Raw genomic sequence first — 21,582 nt, 5'->3', positions numbered from 1 at the left:
CTGTGGACAACTCCCACCCAACGCCATTCTGCAAAATGCCTAACCAGTATTCCTCAAAACTGTCAAGGTCATGAAAACAAGAAAAGTCTGACAAACTGTCACAGCCCAAGAGGAGCCCATGGTTATGCAGTGTGCTGGATGGGATCCTCAAGCAGAAAAAGGGCAGGGAGTGAAAACTAAGGAAATTTAAGTGTGGACTTCAGTTAATAAGGTATCAATGTCGGTTCATTCATTATAGCATATACACCATTACATAAGATTTTAGTAAAAGGGGGGACTGGCTATATCTTCACAATTTTTCTGAAAATCCAAAAACTGTTCAAAAGTTTCTTTAATTTTTCAAGCATTATGGAAATCCCATCCATTGATTTAGCCAACAAATCTGTGCTGGGTGGCTCGCATGCCAAACTTAGTGTTCTGGGAGCTGGTGATAGAGCAATGAACACAGTGAAGTCCTAGCCCTCCCTCAAAGAGTTTGTGCAGCAGTGGGGGAGAGAAGCAAGTTTAATGTAAATGTGTTTAAAATTCTATCGCATGGTGCTAAGTGTTATGAAAAAAGAGAGCGTCAAAGCGAAGGCATCAGGGATTGATAAGGGGACCGGGGGGCGGGGGCGGGGGCGGGGGGGGGAGGTCTCTCGGAGGAGGAGCCACTGAGCAGACAGGAAGCCCTGGGTGCAGCGAGGCGGGTAGCTGTGCAAACAGCACGCGGGATGGGAGCATCCTCCGCAGAGGCAGCCGTGGGCGTGAGAGCTCTGAGACCACCGTGGGCTCGGGGAGAACTCGGAACAGCGAGGAAGCCCCTGTCCCTGGGAAGAAGCGGGAGGGGTCGGAGCGGGAGCCGGGAAGTCAGAGAGGTAATCAGACTCTATATTGTGCAGGGCCTCCGAGTCAAAAATAATTACTTCGGATTTTATTCTCAGTATGCCGGGAGGCCCCTGGAGGATTTCTGCTGGAGAGAGAAATATTTTCAATTCCCAACATTTTACTATAAAAAATGTCAATCATACCAAAAAGTTGAATACATTTTACAGTGAATACACATGTACCCATCACTTAGATTCTATCATTGTTTTGCTGCCGTTGTTTTAGCACTTACCGGTCTGTTCACTTACCTGTCAATCTCGTTTTTCGATGCGCTTCAAATTGTTTCAGACATCAGTATAATTCTTCCCAAACATTTCAGCACAGTGTCATTGACTGAAGTTCAATATTAGTTTATGATTTGTTATATTTTTACAAAATTTACATATGTTGAAATGTACAAACCTTAAGCGTATCCGTTCCATGAGTTTTGACAAATGCATACACCTGTGTACTCAACCCCCTGCCTGTTAAGATGTAGACTATTACATCACCCCCAAAACTTATCTCAAGTCCCATCCCAGTTCATTTTCATCCCCAGCCACTCTTTTTTTTCAGTTTTATTGAGGTGTAATTGACAGATATGTTTGTAAGATATGTAAAGTACACGCTGTGATGATATGGTACATGGATACATTGAGAAAGAATTCCCCCCATCAAGTTAATTAGCACACCCATCACCTCACATGTTTACCTTTTCTGTTGTTGTTGAGAACAGTTCTATTCTCTTAGCAAATTTCAGTTTCACAGTACAGTATAGTCATTATGTTACACACTAAATCCTCAGACCTTATCCATCGTACTCCTGAGAAGTTTGTACCCTTTTACCAACCTCTTCCTATTTACCCCACCCATTTCTAGTCTGTTTCTATCAAATGGACTTTTCTTTTTTTAAGATTCTACATATAAGTACGATGTGTTATTTGTCTTTTCTCTGGTTTATTTCACTTTCAATAATGCCTTCCAAGTTTATCCATGTCGTCACAAATAGCAAGAATTTCTTATTTTTTAAAGCCAAATAATACTCAGTTGGGGCGTGTGTGTGTGTGTGTGTGTGTGTGTGTGTGTGTGTATCAATTTTCTTTACCCATTCATCCATCAGTAAAAACTTAGGTCGTTTCTACACCTTGGCTGTTGTGAATCATGCTGCTGTGAACACAGGAGTGCATATATCTTTGAGATAATGATTTCATTTTCATTGGATATATATACCCAGAAGTAGGATTACTAGATCATATGGTAGTTCTATGTTTTAATTTCTTGAGTAACCTCTATAATGTTTTTCTTGGTTGATGTATCATTTTACATTCCCACCAACAGTGTAAAAGTATTCCCTTTTCTCTGCATCCTCACAAACATTAATCTTTTATCTTTTTGATAATAACCATCCTGACAAGTGTGAGGTGATACTGCATTATGGTTTTAATTTACATTTCCCTGATGCTTAGTGATGTTGAGCACCTTTTTATGTACTATGGAGCATGTATATATTTCCTCTGGAAATATCAATCTCGGTCCTTTGCCCATTTTTCAATTGGGTTATTTATTTTTCTCTATCAAGCTGTGTGAGTCCCCCCACCTACTTTTAGAAGCAACCTGTACACAGTAGTTCTAATCCTAGATATTTATGTAGGGGAAATAAAGACAGAGTTGGACAGAAAATTGTTGAAGTAAGTTTATAGCAGCTTTATTGATAATACTCCAAACTGGAAACATCCCAGTTGTCCATCAACAGATAAATCAATAAAATAAAACAATGGAATATTAAAAATGGTATGCTCATTGCATTAAAAAGCAACTATTAAATCACAGAATAATATGGGTAAATGTCAAACATATTATTGGGTTGGCCAAAAAGTCTATTTAGTTGTTCTTTTTGTAAACTAAAAGACACATTTGTTTTTCATTTTCATCAATAACTTTATTGATTTGGATGTTTTGAGTATGTTGGCTATCTCCCATATGGTATAACATTGATTGTTCTCAATTAATGTCTCGATTTTATGACAATCAACTACAACAGGTGTACCTGACTGTGGAGCATTGTCCAGTGAGAAGTTTCCAGCACAAAACTTCACAAACCAGTTTTGACTTGTTCAATCAGTCACAGCACCTTCTTCATACACAACACAAATCATTTTGGGGTTTTTTTTTTTTTGCATTTCAGTTGCATTTTTACCTTTCTTGAAATAATAAAACATAATATGCCAAAAACATTGCATATTTTCTTCTATCTTCAATATTAAAATGGCTACTCAAAAATTCATCAATTTTAATTAATTTATTTATTTTTAGACAGAGGGGAAGGGAGGGAAAAAGAGAGGGAGAGAAACATCAATGTTTGGTTGCCTCTCACATGCCCCACAGCAGAGAACCTGGCCCACAACCCAGGCATGCGCCCTGACTGGGAATTGAACCGGTGACCCTTTGGTTCACAGGTCACTGCTTAATCCACTGAGCTACTCCAGCCAGGGCCAATTTGTGATGTTTTCTTAAGTACATGCTGATATGACAGCTGTCATAATACAGTCTAACAAAATTGTTTTGAATGAAGTTAAAGACAACTAAGTACTACTAGAGTCATCTTACAGAAAAAAACAAATGAACTTTTTGGCCAACCCAATATTCTACTCAGTAGAAGAAGCTGGACACAAAAGACTATGCATAACCTGTAATTCCATTTAAATGAAGTTCTTGAGAAGAAAAAAATCTAACCAATTTAAATTAATTAAAAATAACAATAACAGAATTTGACTTTTTAAAGGACAACCTTACCTGCTTTGGGTAGGAAAGCCTTTGTGCAGTTGCATGAAAGCAAGAGATACCTTTCTGCTTTTGACCCAGCCCCTGGGTTCTGCCTTCCAGTGCTCAACAATTGTAGAATGAGCAAATGAAGAGCTAAATAGGACGACAGAATCTAAGGCATCCTGCTCTGGTGTGGGAACTCTCTGGGGTGACCCTATCTCGAAATTCTCCGATCCGAAACCCTTGAGGCAACACCTCCACCCTCTTCTTTTCTCAAAGCTTCACCAGAAACCTTTGTGCATTGACCTGAGCCACGCAGGCTAATTTCCAGCAGTGCTTTTAGAGGCTCCCTGTTCATCTCTGTCCCAGGTACCCACGAGGTTACAACAATTTATATTGCACAGCATTTATGGGGCTCTTACTGAGTGATGAATCCTTAAGCTGGGAGTCAGGAGACAGAGGTGATCATACATGATGATTCCTAGAGCAGGCTATATTGGGAGAGGCATAAAAGTGACAATGCGATAAAGTTCTGGTTGGAAATAAGAACAAAGGGATCTAAACCAGACTGGGTGGGAGCACGGGGATAATCAGATAAGCCTTTCATAGGCTTGGTCTGCAATCAGCAAGTACAAAATGTATTAATTAACATTGAGTATAAAAATATGAGATACCCATGACAAGCAGGCATGCAAGCCTCTTCTGTGAACAGGTGTTATGAAACTTAATTATCCTTTGTGCAACTAATATATCTAAGAGAAAGCTTACACACTAAGTTCAAGCTCTATTCGATCTTCCTTTGTTCTTAGGATAGGGAGAAGATTTTTAGTTTTTTATATAAACAATTCATTTTTGTAAGCAAAGAACTATAACTTCACGTATAACTTTATCACCCAACCATGTATAACCATGCTTAACATTTAATATTCAATGTGCATTTGTATTATGCTTATGAGATTATATTCTGTAAGGTATGTGGGGACCTACTTTTGCATATAATTGATATCACCTGTAATTTTCTCACAGCCAGGTGATATAAGTCTACCTTGTCACTTGAATTGATTACACAGTACTCCATGGCATGTATATAACACGATTTGTACACTCAATCCCCTATTGGTGAACATTTAGGTTATTTTCAGTTCTCCACTTTGAAGACATGGACTTCTTAATTTTGCCTACCAAGGAGGCTTAGCCAGACGAATGCCCCTGTATTACTTTCAGAACGCCATTTAAACAGTTCTGTCCTGTTCCCCTCTAATGGAAGGTTATAAATGGCACTGCTTAGTGAACAGAAAGGGTTTCTAAAAGCTCAGGTGCTACCGAGCAGCTGATGCTTGCACTATTTCAGCTTACCTAATGCAGGGATCATTAATCAAGGCACAGGTCCCAACCTACGAAGCAGCAGTGGGGGCGGGGGGAAGACACCTGGTTCTGAGCACAGGTAACCAGTTAGTGTTAGTTCTGTGACCTTGGGTAAGTTATTTAGCCTTTTCAATGCTTAATTCCACAGCTACCAAATGGAAATATTAATCCTTCATCCTTATACGAGGAAATCATGAAATCAGGACTGTAGGTAAAATTAAATGAATTTTTGAGGCTACTTATTTATGGCTTTGTCCACATTTCCTGGTATTCCTGAGGATATCTAATGCATACAGTAAAACGTTTGGCAAAAGTTAAATTGTTTAATAAACAAACAAAAATCCCTTAAACTATGACATACATCTAATATCAGTAGGCTTCATAGAGGTGGTGCTGAGATTTCTCTAGGGCACTTCAGCCTTCCAGGGCTGTCGTACACAAAGAGGAAGTTTTTCTTAGCCTCGCTCACCTCCCAGGAGACATTAGGCCAGGTGCCCCATGAGGTAGGCTGAAATCTAGGTCTCAGAGGAAGGGCCAGACTTGGACAAGCAGAGAAGGGGTTGTGCTGTGCTATGCTTGGATAGAGATTGTTTATGCCACCCTCACTGTGTCCTTCTTGGCATTTGCCATCATTGGGATGAAGCCACTTATGCCTAATTGATTATCAAATTGGATCTTCCGAACCAGAATGGCTGCCAAACAGAAACTGAGCCTCTTCCACCCACCTCCTGGAACTCACTGCCCAGCTAAGAAGAGTAATGATCAGATGGCATGGTTGGTGGAACCTGCTGTAACCATAGTGCTGAAGACAGTGAAAATTCTCTCCGTTATTGATTTACTTTGTTTTTCTTCAAGCTAGCTTCGCATATTGGTAAAATAGTGCCTTATGGTTTACAAAGAATATGTTAGACATTATTCCATTTAATCTTCACTTTGTGTAATGTGTGTTATTGGATTCATCTTACACATTATAATGGAAAGTACACAGTGCATGCAACAGGTGAATCGGGTCTCTGAACCATAGGCTGGTACCAGTGATAACTTTTCATACCATGTGTGTGGGGGAGTATGATGGTATGAACCTGTAGGGGAGAAAAAAACTGTCTTTCCTCTACCCTTCTAGGTTCCTAGCTGGGACCACCCTCCTTCCCCTCCCCCATAATAAAAGGCAGACTAATGGGAGAAAATAAACAATTTTAATTACATATATATGTACACACAGGAGCCTCACAGAGATATGAAACTCAAAAGTCAGCCAGATGATGGAAGCTTGCTCACCATTCTGAGTTAAGGAAAGAGCTAAGGGTCTGGAGCCTCCTAGGGGCAAGGCAGTCCGTGGAAGTGTGAGAAGAGGAAAGGTCTGGTAAACGAAGACTGCCCTGCCGAGCAGATGAGTCTCTCTGGTGAAAAAGTTACCTTTGGTACTAGCTCTCTTCCTAGTACAGCCCAACCCCCATGCCAATGTCAATTTCTCTTACAGAAGTGTAACTTCTACTCTGTTTTTAGAACTACTCTTAAATCTACAGTTTCTCAAAATAATCCTTATGCCGAGGAAGCCCGTGTTGAGATGGTTTACTCTACCCTTCAAGCCTCTGGAGACCAAGTGAACAGGTAGTGGACCAGGGAGTCATGCAGAGCCAAGCACTGCCCCAGGCACTGGGAATGAAGCAGTTGAAGAGGTGACTTTCTCCTTTCACAAGGGAAATGCCCCTTCTCACTGCGTGTTAAGTTAGAACCATCTTATGTAGGCCATGTTCCTTAGTCTGTCCTTCCTCTCCTTTATGCTGAACAGCTAACCGAAAGATAGCCTGGGCCAGAGGCACATGACCAGGCCAAACACAGGGTGAACACACAACAGGACAACCAACCACTGCCAGAGAAAATCCAACCTAAGATGTGCAGAAAGTAGTTGTCAGTGAGAGCCAACTGGAAAAGGCTGGGCTTTGGACAGTGAGGCCAGCTGGCTGGGAAGGGAAGCCTGACAGCAAGGAAGGCACTGGGTGGAGAGAGGAAAGGCTGGGCTGAAGGAAGAGCTGGAGGGAAAAGTCTACACCTTCTAGCCTCCAGGTCCCATGAGCAGATTTCTCCAGAATCAATTGTCCTAGAGATGATTCCCTTCCTATTCTGGGATCTGATTGTTTAGCAATTACGGGGTTCTTCAACATGCATATTTATAATTTGATTGAATTTCAGTTTCTTATAAGCAAAATAGCCTAGTAAATTATCTGCTGATATGCTGATTGCAGAACTATTGGTAACATTGTTTGGAAGCAACTTACATGGCCATTATTAGTGGGCTGGTCATATGAATCTTCGCATTTGCTTTCTATTGTCAACAATATTGCAGTAAAGAAAATTGTGGAACTTTCTATGTAGCAGCTATCATATTTTCTTTTACTGCTGTAGTGTATCATGTACCATAGGAATTATATGTGTATGTGTTAATATATGCATGTTATAATGTATTAATATATAATATACACATATTTAATTTTGTGTATATTTGCATTTAAATACAACTCAGTATGTATCTTATTCCACATGCATATAAATATTATAATACATAGCTTACACATGATCATATATGTATGTGTATATGTCTGAGATTGTTAAATGAAACAAAAGTTTCAGTACACACATCAAACTTCAAAAATACATGTTTTTACTCATAAAACGCATATAAATAGATTTAAAGGACATATCAGATTGAAAATAGAAGGTACCTCTGGGGAAAGGGTTAGAATAGTAAAGAAAGGCTTAAAGGGATGACTTGTAAGTTTATTTCTTTCATAGTTGTAACTAAATGCACCAAAAAATATTTTAAAAGCAATTTAAGGAAGTGAACCCTAATTGCCTGTCCGGTGTTTCGTTCCAGCGTGTTCCGCTGCCCTGCCCCCACCCTCACTGTCAGTGCGTGCAGTGAGTACGGTTGCCCGGGGGTGAGGGCTCAGCTCAGCGTGCTAAAATAAGGGACTGGAAGAAAATACTAAGTGACTCTCAACTCTGTGTCTGCTGAGATGATATTTTTTTTTAATTTCAACAATGCGGACACAGACAAATAATAAAACCTAAAGCTTGAACATTTTACATTTGTCACCAAAGTAAGGCCCGTTGCCGTGTGCTTTTTTGTGCCATTTAGCACAAAGACCCATAAGGTGCTTCTGTCATTTTAACATTAAAGTGCTTTTAAAGTAGCCTTTTAATAACTCTTCAAAATGATGAGGGTGTGAAATCTATTTTGTTGCTTACTGGGTATGTTTGTTGAAAGACGATGTGTATCAGAATCCTCCTATGGATGAAAATATCAGCATATTTTGGTTAGCAAATGAGAAATCCTCTATGTCCAGAATCTTCCATTGTAACACGATGTTGGATTTAACAATTCAAATTTTATTCTTGTATAAAACTCTACATGCACATAGACATCAGACTTTTAAAATCTCATCTTCTGTATGTAGGAAAGGAGTTCAGAGATCTAGTCATATAAGAGGCTTCTTTGTTTATATTTTTAGTGGAATTTTAACTCCTTTATTGAAATAGGCACTCTAATGTAGTTTTTAAAAATGATATCCCAGGATACAATCAAGGAGATTCAACCTGGAGCCTTTCTGCGATCTAGCGACATGGCTGACGGGATTTACGGGAGGAGATGTGACATCTAGGGCCAGGAGCGGGGACACGGACCCACTTCTCCCCAAGAATGGAGTCTGGATAGAGCCACTGAGACATCCAGCGTCCCATCCCAACTGCAAAGCACAACACAGAAGGGCATATCAATAAGCTCATTATAGAGACCCTGGATGACTCCCAAGGTCAACCGGGAAAAGGAGAGCTCTGATTAAGTTGTATGAGAAGAGAATCTAGACTAGGGTGGAGGAGCTAACAGGAAATGGGTGAAGGGTCCAGGCTCTGGCCAAACAAAGGCAGAGGATAAGGCCCTTTGATGGACAGGGCTGGCCTGACGTGGACAGGAAGCATAGGAGTCGACAGCTTGGGAGCCGCAACAGCGGTCTGGGCTCACCATGATTCAGCTTATCTCAGGTCCATGGAGAAAAAAAAATCAAAGCACCAAAAAATGCTGATGCCAAGGACCACACAGTGATGGGATAGAAGCTGCTCATGTACCTCCTGCCCTGATCAGTAACATTCTAATAACCGGCATGGGACAGGGCTTGCCGGTGGGTCCCAAAGTGGGCACTCGATGGGAAAATTGACGACCAGCCTTGGGGATGCAGCTAAGATCCCTTGGGTAGATGTAGCATCTGCTGTTGCCTCAGCACGCTAATAGTCGCTGGGAAAGCCATTATCAGCCCAGTGGGTGATAACAATCAAACTCGGCGGATTCTGTGACGCGGTAGTGGAGCATCCCACACCTCTCTCGCTTCACCACCCTGCCCCGCCTGCGAGATCCTCCTCACCATTTTGCAGAGACTCCGGGACACTAGGTGGTATAACTTCCTAATGTTAAAAAACAAATAACTGAAGTCCAGAGCAGCTCAGTGGCATGATCTTGTCCATACAGCCCGTGGTGCTAAACCCAGACCCTGAAGACAGACCTCGGCTCTCAAAGCAAACTTCCCTGCACTCCACATTGTCACCTTTCTGGGGGATTTCCCTTGTCCACCACCTCCTTCGTTCAGCTGCACTATGTGTGATAGTGTCGGTGGACTTAGTTCACTGTCGACACCTCATTATTTTCTTAGAGAAATGATCATCCACAATAAAGAGGCCAGTAACTGAAGCCCCATCCAAGTGATCTGCACCCAGTGTGGTATTCGAAAAAGCTGGTCGCTGGAGAAACCCAGCTTAATTCCCCTTGCCGAGACAGCCCTGCCCCAACCAAACGCCTAGCCCTGGGGTCTTTTCTTTTCGTTTAATCTTCATTGTATTTTTTCCATTACGATTTAATCCCCTTGCACACCACCCTCCCCAGCAATCACCACCCTGCTGTCCAGGTCCTGGAGCCCTTCCTCCACCCTGCTCAATCCCTCCACCCCTAACCTCTCCCACCACTAGCTGTCTTCTGCTCTCCCTCTATGGTCTTGTTTTTATAACCCATTTAGCAACAAGTTCCTCATTGACCTACGTGTTTTTGTAACTACCGGCTCATCTACATTTGAGATCATTCTTTTTCAGTCACCTGCCTATATGTACTGAATATCTTTTTGCAGCTTCCTGGATACCTAATGAACCTCCTTTGAGGCCACGTGATGTATATTTTGGGAAGACAATCACCCTGCACTTTGCAGGTCATGAATTTCTTTATGATTTGCTATGGCAGGCATTGCTACCCAAGAAGTTATTATCTATTCAATCTCAGTTCTAACCTGCAAGCAAATCTGTCTGAGGAGCCAATTTATTACCGATATAACAGCACCAGGAAAGATGAGTTTGCTTGTTGAAAGAGATGAGCAGCATCAGCAATGCCATCAATTTTCACATGCAGAAATCCCATACATGGGATTTTTTTTCGTGGTTATTAAAAAATCATACATAACCATGTTTCTGCCCTTTATCCTGCATCTGCTGGGATTGCACATCCATCATGGCTGGCTTCTCTCTAAGTGGCCTTGTCTTTCAGAATCTTGTAGCCTTATAGGGGATTTTTTTTGCCAAGCACTAAGTCTCGAGGCCAGAAAGTTCACGACGCCATCTACATGTGTCTCTGTGTTTTGCCACGAATGGCCCGTATGATGCCCTGTGTGTGTAACCTAGCCTCTCTGGTTATCAGTTGTATATGGCTGATCCACTCACGCAGTGATTTCATTGTATTAGGCATTTCTCCAAGCTCTCCAGACTGGGAGAGGGTGTGGGGTACAGGATGACATTGCAGAATAGAAATGACTATAATATTGGCAAAAATACACACACACACGACTGAGAACACGACTCGTTGACTAAAACAGACCTGTATTCTAACCCTGCTCTCTGCTGACTTGCTGAAAAAATCTGGGTAAGCAACTTAGCTTCTCTGAATCCGCTTCCTGTCTAATACAGGGAAGGACATAATGAATCTTGCCTCATAGCAGTGTTTAAATAATTAAGTAAGAGAGCACATATAAATAAGTCAGCACAGATTCTGGCTGACTTAATAATTACTCTTAGTTAATAATATTAATGTTAACTATAACATACGAATTATAAATATTTAAGATGACGTCCTTTGGAAATAGGTGATCGGATACTGGGTGAGAGGACACACAGCCATGCGTGCCGTTAACCAGAAGACCAGGTGGTAAGAGAGAAAATCCCCCCAGAGGGAAGGAATGTGCTCTGCTGTGACCTCTGGCAGAGAGGATCAAAGGAGGTGAGGCGAGGAGTACAGCCTGAGGCAGACCTTGAAGGACAGAGCATCCGGGGCTCTCTGATTTGCAAGTGAGAGAAACTGAACTCTGACTAAGTGAAGGCAACAGAGGGAACAGATTGACTCATAGAACTGGGAAATCTAGGATCTAGCTTCCTACACAATTGGATCCAGATGGTCAAATAAAGTTGTAAGGGCTTTGACATCTTTGTGTCTGACTTCTAAATCCTTCTGTGTGCCAGGAAAACTGTGGCATCCTCAAGCCGAAAACTTTATAGCTTAATGTCCAAAAGAAAAGAGAGCCTTTCTCTTGCATAATTCATACAGTAAATCTTAGAGAAGACTATTATTGGCCCTGTTTGGGTCAGATGTCCTGCCTGGACCAACTTCTGTGGCCAGGAAAGAGAGAATGCTCTGATTGGATAACCGGGATCATTTTCCTAGCTCTGTGATGAGGGGTTGGATGCTGTGACTGATAGACTCACCAGGGCCCCCTGGATTGATGGCAGAATGGGTTCTCAAAGAAAGGCGGCTTTGTGGAAGAAGAAAAAGGAGGAGCAGAAAAAGCATAAAATAAGAAATGCCGAATGATATGTTTTTATTGCTAACGACACTGTGGGGTGTGCAGAGGTCCTGGATGAGGGGGAGGTATGAGGGAGCGTTACAAGGAACGCTACTGAGGAAAGAAAACGTTGCATTGGGAGAACAGCCAGCAATTTCTCGCGCATTCTACTGAGCCAGACAGTCGCACAGACCTTCCCTCGTTTGGTCAAACAATACTTGCTTCAGAAACCAGCCATCGCAGACACTTAATGTTGCTCAGTAGGTGAACAAGCGCACAGATAGATGGCTGAAGGAGTATGTGCGCTTTTCAACTGAATTGTGTTACCCCCATTTTACAGACAGTAACACCGACGTGAAGAAGTGTAGTGGTTTGCCAGATTCTCTGGAGCGAAGAGCTTAGCGCGCGGGTTTTTACCTCAGTTAACCCCGGCTCCAGGCTGAGCTTTCTCGTCGCCCTCCCTCCTCTTTAAACCGCTGCTGCTCTCCCGGCTGACTCACAGAAACATGAGCCCTTGGGCTCGCTGGCCCAGTTTTATTTCCAACATATTTCTCTTGTTCTTCTACCTCTTTTTTTTTAGATTTTATTTATTTTCAGAGAGAAAAAGGGAGGGAGAGAGGGAGAGAAACATCGATGTGCAAAAGAAACATTGATCGGTCACCTCTGGCACATCCCCAGCCAGAGACCTGGCCCGCAACCCAGGCCTGTGCCCTGACCGGGAATGGAACCAGCGACCCTTCGGTCGGTGGGATGACACACAACCCACTGAGTCACACCAGTCAGGGCTGTTCTTCTACCTCTTCCTTAAGGCTTTGAACTAAATTACACCTGTAACCCTGTAACTCACACACTTCTAGACACTTTGGCCTTGGAGGGAACTTGGGAAGCAATCTAGTCCGAAGGGCGTCTCCCAGGAAACTGCAGCCAAGTGGCCGTTCCCATCAGAGAAGGAAGAGTGGGAGCTGGGTCCTCTCTTCGCCGTGTCCCAGTGACTGCGTTCCTGCCCGGCCTATTCGAGTGATTTCTTGGACCTGACTCTAACAAATGCTCTACAGGCCCCCACGTGAGAGGGGAGTTGGAGGGGTTCAGAGAGATAATATAGGAACACCAGGCCTCTCCCCCTAGTGCAAACCAGAAAGCACAGTTCCCCCCTGGGTGCAGCAAAGCTGCCGCCCCCTCCCCCCCAGGATTTGACACATGGAACACCCACGTGTAAAAAGGACAAGATTGATGACTGCCCTATCGTTTTTACTGCCCCCCGTCCCAGCCGCATCTCCACATCCTAAATCTCCTTGTCATTTCATAAAGACGGCCACCTGTTTGGCTCACCAAAGTGAGCCAGCCAGTCTGAAGGGGACCAGGGTCACGGGCAGACAGGGAATGGCTCTGTGTGTGGTCTTTCCCATTCTACTTTTGGATTATGCAAAAGATAGAGGCTACCTGCTTCTTCTCCCTTCCCGCCCTCACCCCTCAGTTTTAAGGGGACCTCCCCACTTTTGTTGCTGGCTGTAAATGACATGATTCCACAGCTCCAGCTTCAAACAGAATTGAGGGTGATCTTGTGTTCTCCATTAAGGGAAGTGTTTCTCCAAGTTTCCTGAGCCCCTTCCCTTTCATCAGAAACCCCTGGGCGCTTTATAAACATTCAGACTCCAGAGCCTCTGCCAAACCTAGTGAATCACAATCTCGGGGCATCCGAGAATGTTCTAAGGCTCCCTGGGAGATTCTTAAACACACTAAACTGTGAGGACCTTAGACTCTCAGTCCCCTGCAGTTCCTTCCTTTTGGATGAGTCCTCTCCCGTAGCCTAGCAGGCGGGAAGAAACAGCATGGAAACAGAGCGAGAGTAGGAGGTGTGTCCAGGGGGAAAAGGGGGTGTGAACCAGGCTGCTTCCATTGACACTTGGTCTAAGCCTGGGACCACAGGAGAACATAAAAGGCAGCCATGGCACAGCCTACTCGCTAGGATAGGAGGCTCTACTGAAATCCAGGAACGAAGCTCTGCTTCGATGTCATGGGCATTTACCTGCAATGCATTTGGCATCATATGTTTATCTAGGGTCATGTTTTCCAATATGGAGGTCAAGACCCAGGGGTGGGCATGCAATCAGTCTAGAAGATCATGACCGTCTTAAAATAAGAATGTCATAGTAGAATATTTTGTTTTGAATATTTGTTTGGTAGTAGAATATCCCATTTTGAATTGTGCATTGTAAGAAAAAGGACAGTTTTCTGAATCTTCTGTTGGGAGTGTGGGTGTGTGTGTGTGCGCCCTGAGTTGAGCGATTCCGTGTATTTCTTACAATGGGCTGTAGTAAAGAGAAAAAGTCCAAGAGTCTTTAAACTGGGGAGCCCAGAGTGCCAGACAATCTGCTTCAAGTTCATGCACATTTATTTATCAGTACCATTTCACAGACGGCAATGCCAAGGACGAGATGCACTAGTAAAGTCAGGAGTGAAAAGCATGAGAACCATAGGACCAGGGAGAAAATAAACGTTGCCTCACTGTCATAGGGCCACCCAGGTCCTTACTCATCATTTCGCTGTACTATTTGAATAACCTGACCTCTAACCTTGCACTCCTCATCCTGGCCTTTACCCCGTGGTGCCCCAAATACACCGCTACCCAGCAGCTCTGCCCTGTAAAAGATGCGCACACTAATTGCTATGCAGCGTTTGCTTTTAGTGCTGTTTGGTGGGAGCTTGTGAGGAGTTGATAGAGTCTTGTTTGTTTAGCTTTCACCGAAGGTCAGAACCCAGCTTCACTGGCCTCACTGGAGAGCGGGTATTAATATTCCGATCCCCTCTCCCGTGTCAAAGGCTCCTTGTTAAGGGTTCCTCCTCAGGCCATCAATGGCAGCTTTGTTTACCGCCTCAGGAATCTCTTCAAAAAACTAACCGATACCTATTTAACACATAAGCCTTGGTTGGTGGCAGGTGACAGAAAAGCTAGACTCAGACGGGTTTAAGCAGGGAGAACTCCATTTTTTTTTTTCAAGTAAATCAAGCATGAGGGGGCAAGCTGGCTAGATTCGAAACTGATGGTACAACCAGGACGAGATTTCTCTCCCCTGACGTCTCAGCTCAGCTTCTGGTGTTGACCTCACTCTAGGGAATTAGCTCCCCTAATGGTTACAAGAGGGTTGCAACTACACCCCCTGTGAAGGCAGGAGTGTCTGATTCTCACTGGGTGTCACTGATGTTGGTCCAGTGACTGTCCATTTCTGAACCAGTCACAGCATCACTGTTGCCGCACACGTGACGTGTGGAGTGATGGGACTCTGCCTAAAGATATGAGAGTGAGTCGAAGGCATAGTCCCACCTTCACCCCAAAGGCATATTAGGACGCAGTTACCAGGCTTAAAGGGATCCTAGGTGGCAAAAATTCAGGCCTTTGTTAGGAGCTCTAGACCCTGAAGAGTTCACATTCATGGGCCAGTCATCCGGGTGTTACTCTGCATGTGTGTGTGTGTGTGTGTGTGTGTGTGTGTGTGTGTGTGTGTGTGTTTCCCATCTGTGTGCAGGTTCAGGTGCTGAGCACCGGGAGAGATGAAAGGTCCCTGGAGAAACAGCAAGACTTCTTCAAAAGGGAACTTGTAGTCTTAATATCAAAGAAAAAATTTGCATACATCATTAGTAAGTTCAGTTTAATGAGGAAAAAGATAAAGTACCATATACGCTTCTCTCTGAGGGAAATTGTGAAAGACAGGCCATAAAAAGTTCAAGCCATGCCTTTCAGCCCGTGTAGGGTTTGAATGTTATGGGCAGACATATCCCCCTGGGTTGGCACGTGGGGCGAGGAGCAAGAGGCTGTGACACCTGGCACCTGCAGGGGGCAGTGTGGGGAAGGAGGAAAGCCGGATAAGGGAAGGATAAGGGAAGGACCAGAGCACTGAACGTCAGGCCTCGGTGTCCAGGTTTTGGAGTCATTGTGCAATAAGTCAGTCTTTACAAGTGGGGACACACCAACCCTGAAGTCACCCTGATAATAGTGACAGGGATGGTCTTGAGGGGAGAACACTCAGAGTAAAGGGGATTAATAGTCCATAGTGGAAATGATGTGAGCATGAATTTAACCGCTGTGGCCAACGTAAATGGGGAAATGGTTACAGATACATCAGAGACAGATATGACATGACCTAGCAGTTCCTTAGGGCTGGGCAGCACTGGAAAAAAAGGAGTGAAATTTGGGTTCAGTCTCCATCTTTTATGATTGCAAAAAGCAGGGCCTTCTGGGTGGTATCCTCTCAAGAGCGGGGCCTGGGAGCGAACACCTCTTCTTGAGGACCAGGTATCCTGGTTGTCTGAGATGCATTTCGGTCAAGGAGGAAGCAAGAGGGAATTTCCAGGCATCACGGAAGGGCTGTTACATATGCAAGTCAAGGCTTTGTGTTAGAAGGTTCGTGAAATTTGGAGCTAATGAGGCCTGAGTTGAATCCCAGTTCTTTTCCGCCAGTCAGCTGATCTCAGTTTCCTTCCTTGGAAATGGGTCTTGTCAAACCAGCACCCTGGGATTATTGTGAGGTTCGAATGAGAAACGCGTAAGCAATTCCCACTCAAATGTGTTAGCTCAGTATTGTTTCCTTCTTAGAGCAGTACCAGAATGAGGCACTGACAATGCCTTCATTTTATACCATGAGACGGGACTGGTGAGAGAGAATGAGTGTAAAAGAAGATGAGACTAATTCACATTCTTCGCAGCTAGCAAATGGCAAACCTAGGGTTCAGACCCACCTGGATCCGAGTGAAAAGCTTTCTGTTGCTCTTGGAGTATTGACTTTTTAAGCTTTTCACATGACTATGCACTGCCACTTAACAAATTAACATATGATATCAGTGTGCGGTCAGAGAATTAAGTATTCTACCTATGTCTTAGGCCACTCATGGTTTTGGTTTTTGCTTTTTTTTGTTTTTACACTTTTGTAAAGACATTGAAAGTCAGAGTTTAATAAATTCTTCAGAATACATAGGAAATAAGAGGCAATCCTGATATTAAGAGTCAATTTAATCTTTCTACAAATGCCATGCTATTCATCACTGCCATTTGCCTAATTTATATGTCACTTCACACTTGGAATTGCATTTTTACATACAGTTTTGTGAGTATTTTATGTTGAATTATCCTGAATGTATTTCTTACAATACACAATGAGATGGGCAAGTCAGCTGATGATCTTGTTTTATTTTTGAAGGTAAGCTGGTTTCATTTTTCAATTCAGGCAGTACAGTAAGAGACAAGTTTTAATTTTTTAAATTTTTTATTGGATTCATTAGTGTGACACCGGTTAGTAAAATATAGGCTTCAGGTGTACGGTTCTGTAACACACCATCTGTCTGTTGTACCGGGTGTTCACCACCCAAAGTCTCTTTCTATCACCATTCATCCCCCCTTTATCCTCTTCTACCTCCCGCCCCTCCCTTTCCCTCTGGTCATCCTCACACTGTTTGTGTCTGAGTTTTTGTTTTGTTTTGTTTTTGCTTAATCCCTTCACCCTTTTCCACCAGCCCCTTCAATCTCCACCCCTCTGACAGCTGTTAGTCTGGTCTCTGTATTTAACAGCATGTTTTTTTAAGTAAGAAGAGAAGCATTAGCGGTATTACTTGATTACCTTGATGGACGTATTACTGGAATAGCGACTTTTCCAGTGGACGGCAGTTCACATCATTGCTATACAGATGTTCCAGGCTTAAAGAAGAAATATGCTGATTAATACCTCCCTCAAATCCTGGGATAAAGATGAAGGTATTATATCCTGCACTTCCAGGCCAGTGTGATACGTTAGATTAAAGAAGAAATGAGGAGCCATCCGTCCAGGTTTAATGAAATATGAGTTTAGCGGAGGAAGCCGGTTTGAGCTGAGCCTCCTCATACGGACATCTGCCACCAAACAATGTTTATGTTTCATTCCGTCTTCTTTCCATCATTATCAACCTTCACGGTGAACATTCTTGCTGCTGCCGTTTGGGTTCTAACGCTGTGAAACCACAACCATAAAATAGATGTAATCCCAATGTCTGAAGTACAAGAAGAGACAGGAGAATAAGCTGGGCTGCTTTTAGTTCAGCGCATTAAAATGTTGTCAGTCTCTCAGTGCCACCAGGAAGCAGGGAGATGGCACCTATAATCTGGGGGACACCGGCAGCAGAGCGTGACCACTGTCCTATGAGATGAGGGGTTCGGGGGCTTCCCACTTGCATGTTGCTTAAAAATGGCCAATTTTTTCTCTGCACAGAGTTCACAACCAAATTATAGCTCTGTTAGGACTTGAAAGACATTCATGACTGTTGGTATTAAAAATGCAGTCTTTGGTCTTTCTATAAATATGTATACTAAATTGAATTCAAAGCATCCCCTATATATTTCCCCTAAAATGTCAGCTTCCTTGTTTAAAGGGTGAATGTCCTCTGTTACGAGATTAAGTTGAATCAAAAGGCTTCGTTAAGGGCCCATAAGGCCTCAGCCCACTTGTTCTGCCTACCGTCGCCCCACTTCCCCGCTCCTTTGCTGCCCCTCAGCCACACTGACCTCCTTTGCTTCTTCCCTTTGCACATGCTGGTCCCTGTGTCCGAACCTTCCTCTCCCCGCTGTTTGCCCGGCTTTCTCCCCATGCAGCCACTGACGCAAAGACACTTTCCTTGGCCATGTTCTCTGAACCGCCACCTTTCTCCCCACCTCCCTCCCTGACAGGCATTCTCTGTCCCACAGCTCTGGGCACGCCCTCTGTGTAATTATCACGAGGTGTACTTAACGAATCTGCTTGCTTACTTTGTCAACTAGCTACAATTACTTGAACATACTATATGTTAGCCAATTTCTAGATATATACACAGTGACTAAAAACTTTGATCTTTATCATACCAGCAAGAAGCATGTGGTACAATTAATCACCCCCCCCCTTTTTAGGCTGAGAAACTGAGATTTACTAAATTTAGTTTACTTACCTAGTAACCAGCAAGTAGAACGGCCAGGATTTGAACTCAGAAAGCCTTTATCCAGAGTCTGTGCTCTTAATTGCAATCCTATATGCTTCCCAGCCCTGTATATTATTTATCTCTCCCAATTGCAAAGAACAAGTTCAAGGATTAGTGTAGTTGCTTGCATTATTTCATTGTATCCTTCTTTAAAACCTGCACACAGTTGAATAACAATAAACAATAAAATGAAATGAAAATATAAAAACAAAGAAAACCTATACACACACACATAATAATTCCCAAACTTGGCTTTTCCCAATAGCTAGTACACATCTTCTAATGTATAGCTTCATATATATACAGATATATATATCTACATATAACTACACAGTTATATACAAAACATGTAGCCAATTATGTATCATGCACTGTTCTATTTACATTAATATTCATAATCTAGGACTCATAGTCACATTAAAAAATAGAAAACACAGAATTCACAGAGGAGCTCAAATGACTATAAACTCATAAGCGAATGAATGCTCAGCCTTACTACTCATTAATGAAATAAGATACCATTTCCTACCTCTCTAATTAGCAAGGATTTAGAAACAAGTACTACCCACCACTGGCAGGAGAGCAGGGAAAGGGCTTCGCCACACATCAGTGGTGAGAGGACGAGCACGTTCACAGCCTCGGCGCGACGCCGATCTGGCAACACGTGTCAAAGGACTGCAAGTTTACCTTGGCCTTCGGTTTTTAAAACTCCACTTTTCACAAATTAACCCTTGAAAAGTAAAGAACCAGACTTAAGATTTAGGCTGAAAATGTTTCACTGTAGGACTGAGGGTGTGTGTGCGTGTGTGCGTGTTTGTGTGTGCGCGAAAATAACATGATGACTACAGTGTGGGAATCTAACTGAAGTCAGTTACTTGACAAACCGGGTGTGTACAACGGGCAGGACCCTGCCCGAGGGGCTGGGGAGGTGAGGGTGCGTGAACAGAGGGGATACTGTCTGTACCTCCCTAAAGTACAGCCCTGCCCCTCGTGGTTGTGCCGAAGTGCATCCTGTTAAATCCACAGCGAGAATGTTAATTAACTATGGCAATAGCATTATAATGAGGACATCCCAAAGCACGATTTTGGAGAATAGTTAAATAATAATGGTTGGAAATCTGTGGAGAAAACAACGTGGGTGGTTAGGTAGTAAACGAGTCTAGGTTTGCATAAAGTGGGTGACATGCAGTGCGTCCAGACACAGGAACAAATGCATATAGAAATGAAATCAGAGAGAGAGAAACACCGGAATGTTCCCCGAGACTATTACTAGAAATGGAATCAGGAGAGTTCTGTTTTCTAGATTTTCCACCACAAAACAAATATTTTATTGAGAGAAAGAAGTACTGTTAATACCCCAAACTTCCCCATGTAAAAGAGGTGATTAATAGCTTTTCGCAGAACTTTCCACTCCCAACACTGATTAGTGGCTGGGTCTCTCTGTGGGGAGACAAGGGGACGTCCATGGCTTCTCCTGCTCCTGGGTTGGTGGCTCACCCCCCTGAATGTGATGAAAGCATAGCCTCTTCCTAAAGCCACCCTTGCTTTGCCCCCCAGGCACAGTGAGGTCACCTCGCCTCTCAGCACCCTCCCCCGCCACCACGTCCTGCCCTTCCCTCACTAGGGCATCCTCTTGGCTTGGTGTGAGCCAGTCAGTGTGTTCCTACCTGTTCGCTGTGAGCTCCTGAAGGGCACGGGAGCCTCCAGCTTGTGGCTGGGACTCAGAGGTTATGGAGTCAGTGACATTATTAGCTAATTAGTAACAGACAGCCAGGGAATCTCTGGTGATTAATGCAAAGTAGTACCTCATTAAAGATCTTTTGTTGCTGTCTTGGATCTGTCTCACACCCGAGACACTAGCCTGCCCTGCCCTCGCTCTGCATGAGCCTGGGTGAGCCGCTGGTGCCCTGCAGGCTCAACTTCCTCCTAAGCAAACGGGTGGTGCAAGGGCCGTGAGACTCTTTATTACAAGGGAACGGGGTGGAAGTGGGGTTTGTCAAGTAGGCTTAGAGTACCATAGTGGCGTGTTACTTCCAAGTGCATGGTCACTTTAGGGCATGGTTTACTGTCTCTTTTCACTACCTCTGTCTTTGATTTTTAACTTCGAAAGTGACCCGTTGGTACTCATTTGGCAGTTTTTCAAGTCCGTGGCTCCGAAAAGCAAGTGTTCTAGGCTGACTTCTGAACTGCAGACTTGCTTTCAGAAAGGAAGGTTAAGGGCGTGTGATTTTTGTTTGTTCGTACCACAGGTTTTATCGTCAGATAATATTCTGCCGGAACGAGGCTCCTCCATGCACAGAGGAGGAGGAGAAGCCCAGAGGGAATTTACTTTTAACTGCAAACAGTGGTCCAGGCACTGCGCCGGGCATTTTTCAAACAACCTCTTGACCCTTATAGGGACCCCGCCTAGAAGGGCTCATCTTTCCTTGCTTTTTCGCCTCAGGGCAAATCTTGAGAGTTTGGAGAAGCTTAGAGGCCTCCCCAAGGTTTGGAATGAGTCAGTATTAGGATCTGGATCCAAACTCAGACCAGAGAACACGATGGATGTGGAGAGAGGCGAAGCGAGATGTGATCTACAAGCTCGAACACCCAGCCTCATGTTGGTCCCGGGCCTCCTGCTCTTACAATAAGAGCACCCAGGCTCATGTTGGTTCCGGGCCTCCTGCCCTTACATGAGTCTGCAGCTCAGGCGAGAAGAGCCTGTGACCCATCTGCTAACAGCACTGTTTGAAGACATCACCTCCCTCTGTGACCCGCCGGGAAGGCCTGTCGT

The sequence above is a fragment of the Phyllostomus hastatus genome, unplaced genomic scaffold, assembly GCF_019186645.2.
Source record: "Phyllostomus hastatus isolate PE091 unplaced genomic scaffold, TTU_PhHast_1.1 phas_scaffold_345, whole genome shotgun sequence".
NCBI classification, from domain to species: Eukaryota; Metazoa; Chordata; class Mammalia; order Chiroptera; family Phyllostomidae; genus Phyllostomus; species Phyllostomus hastatus.
This window is presented reverse-complemented; position numbering follows the sequence as displayed.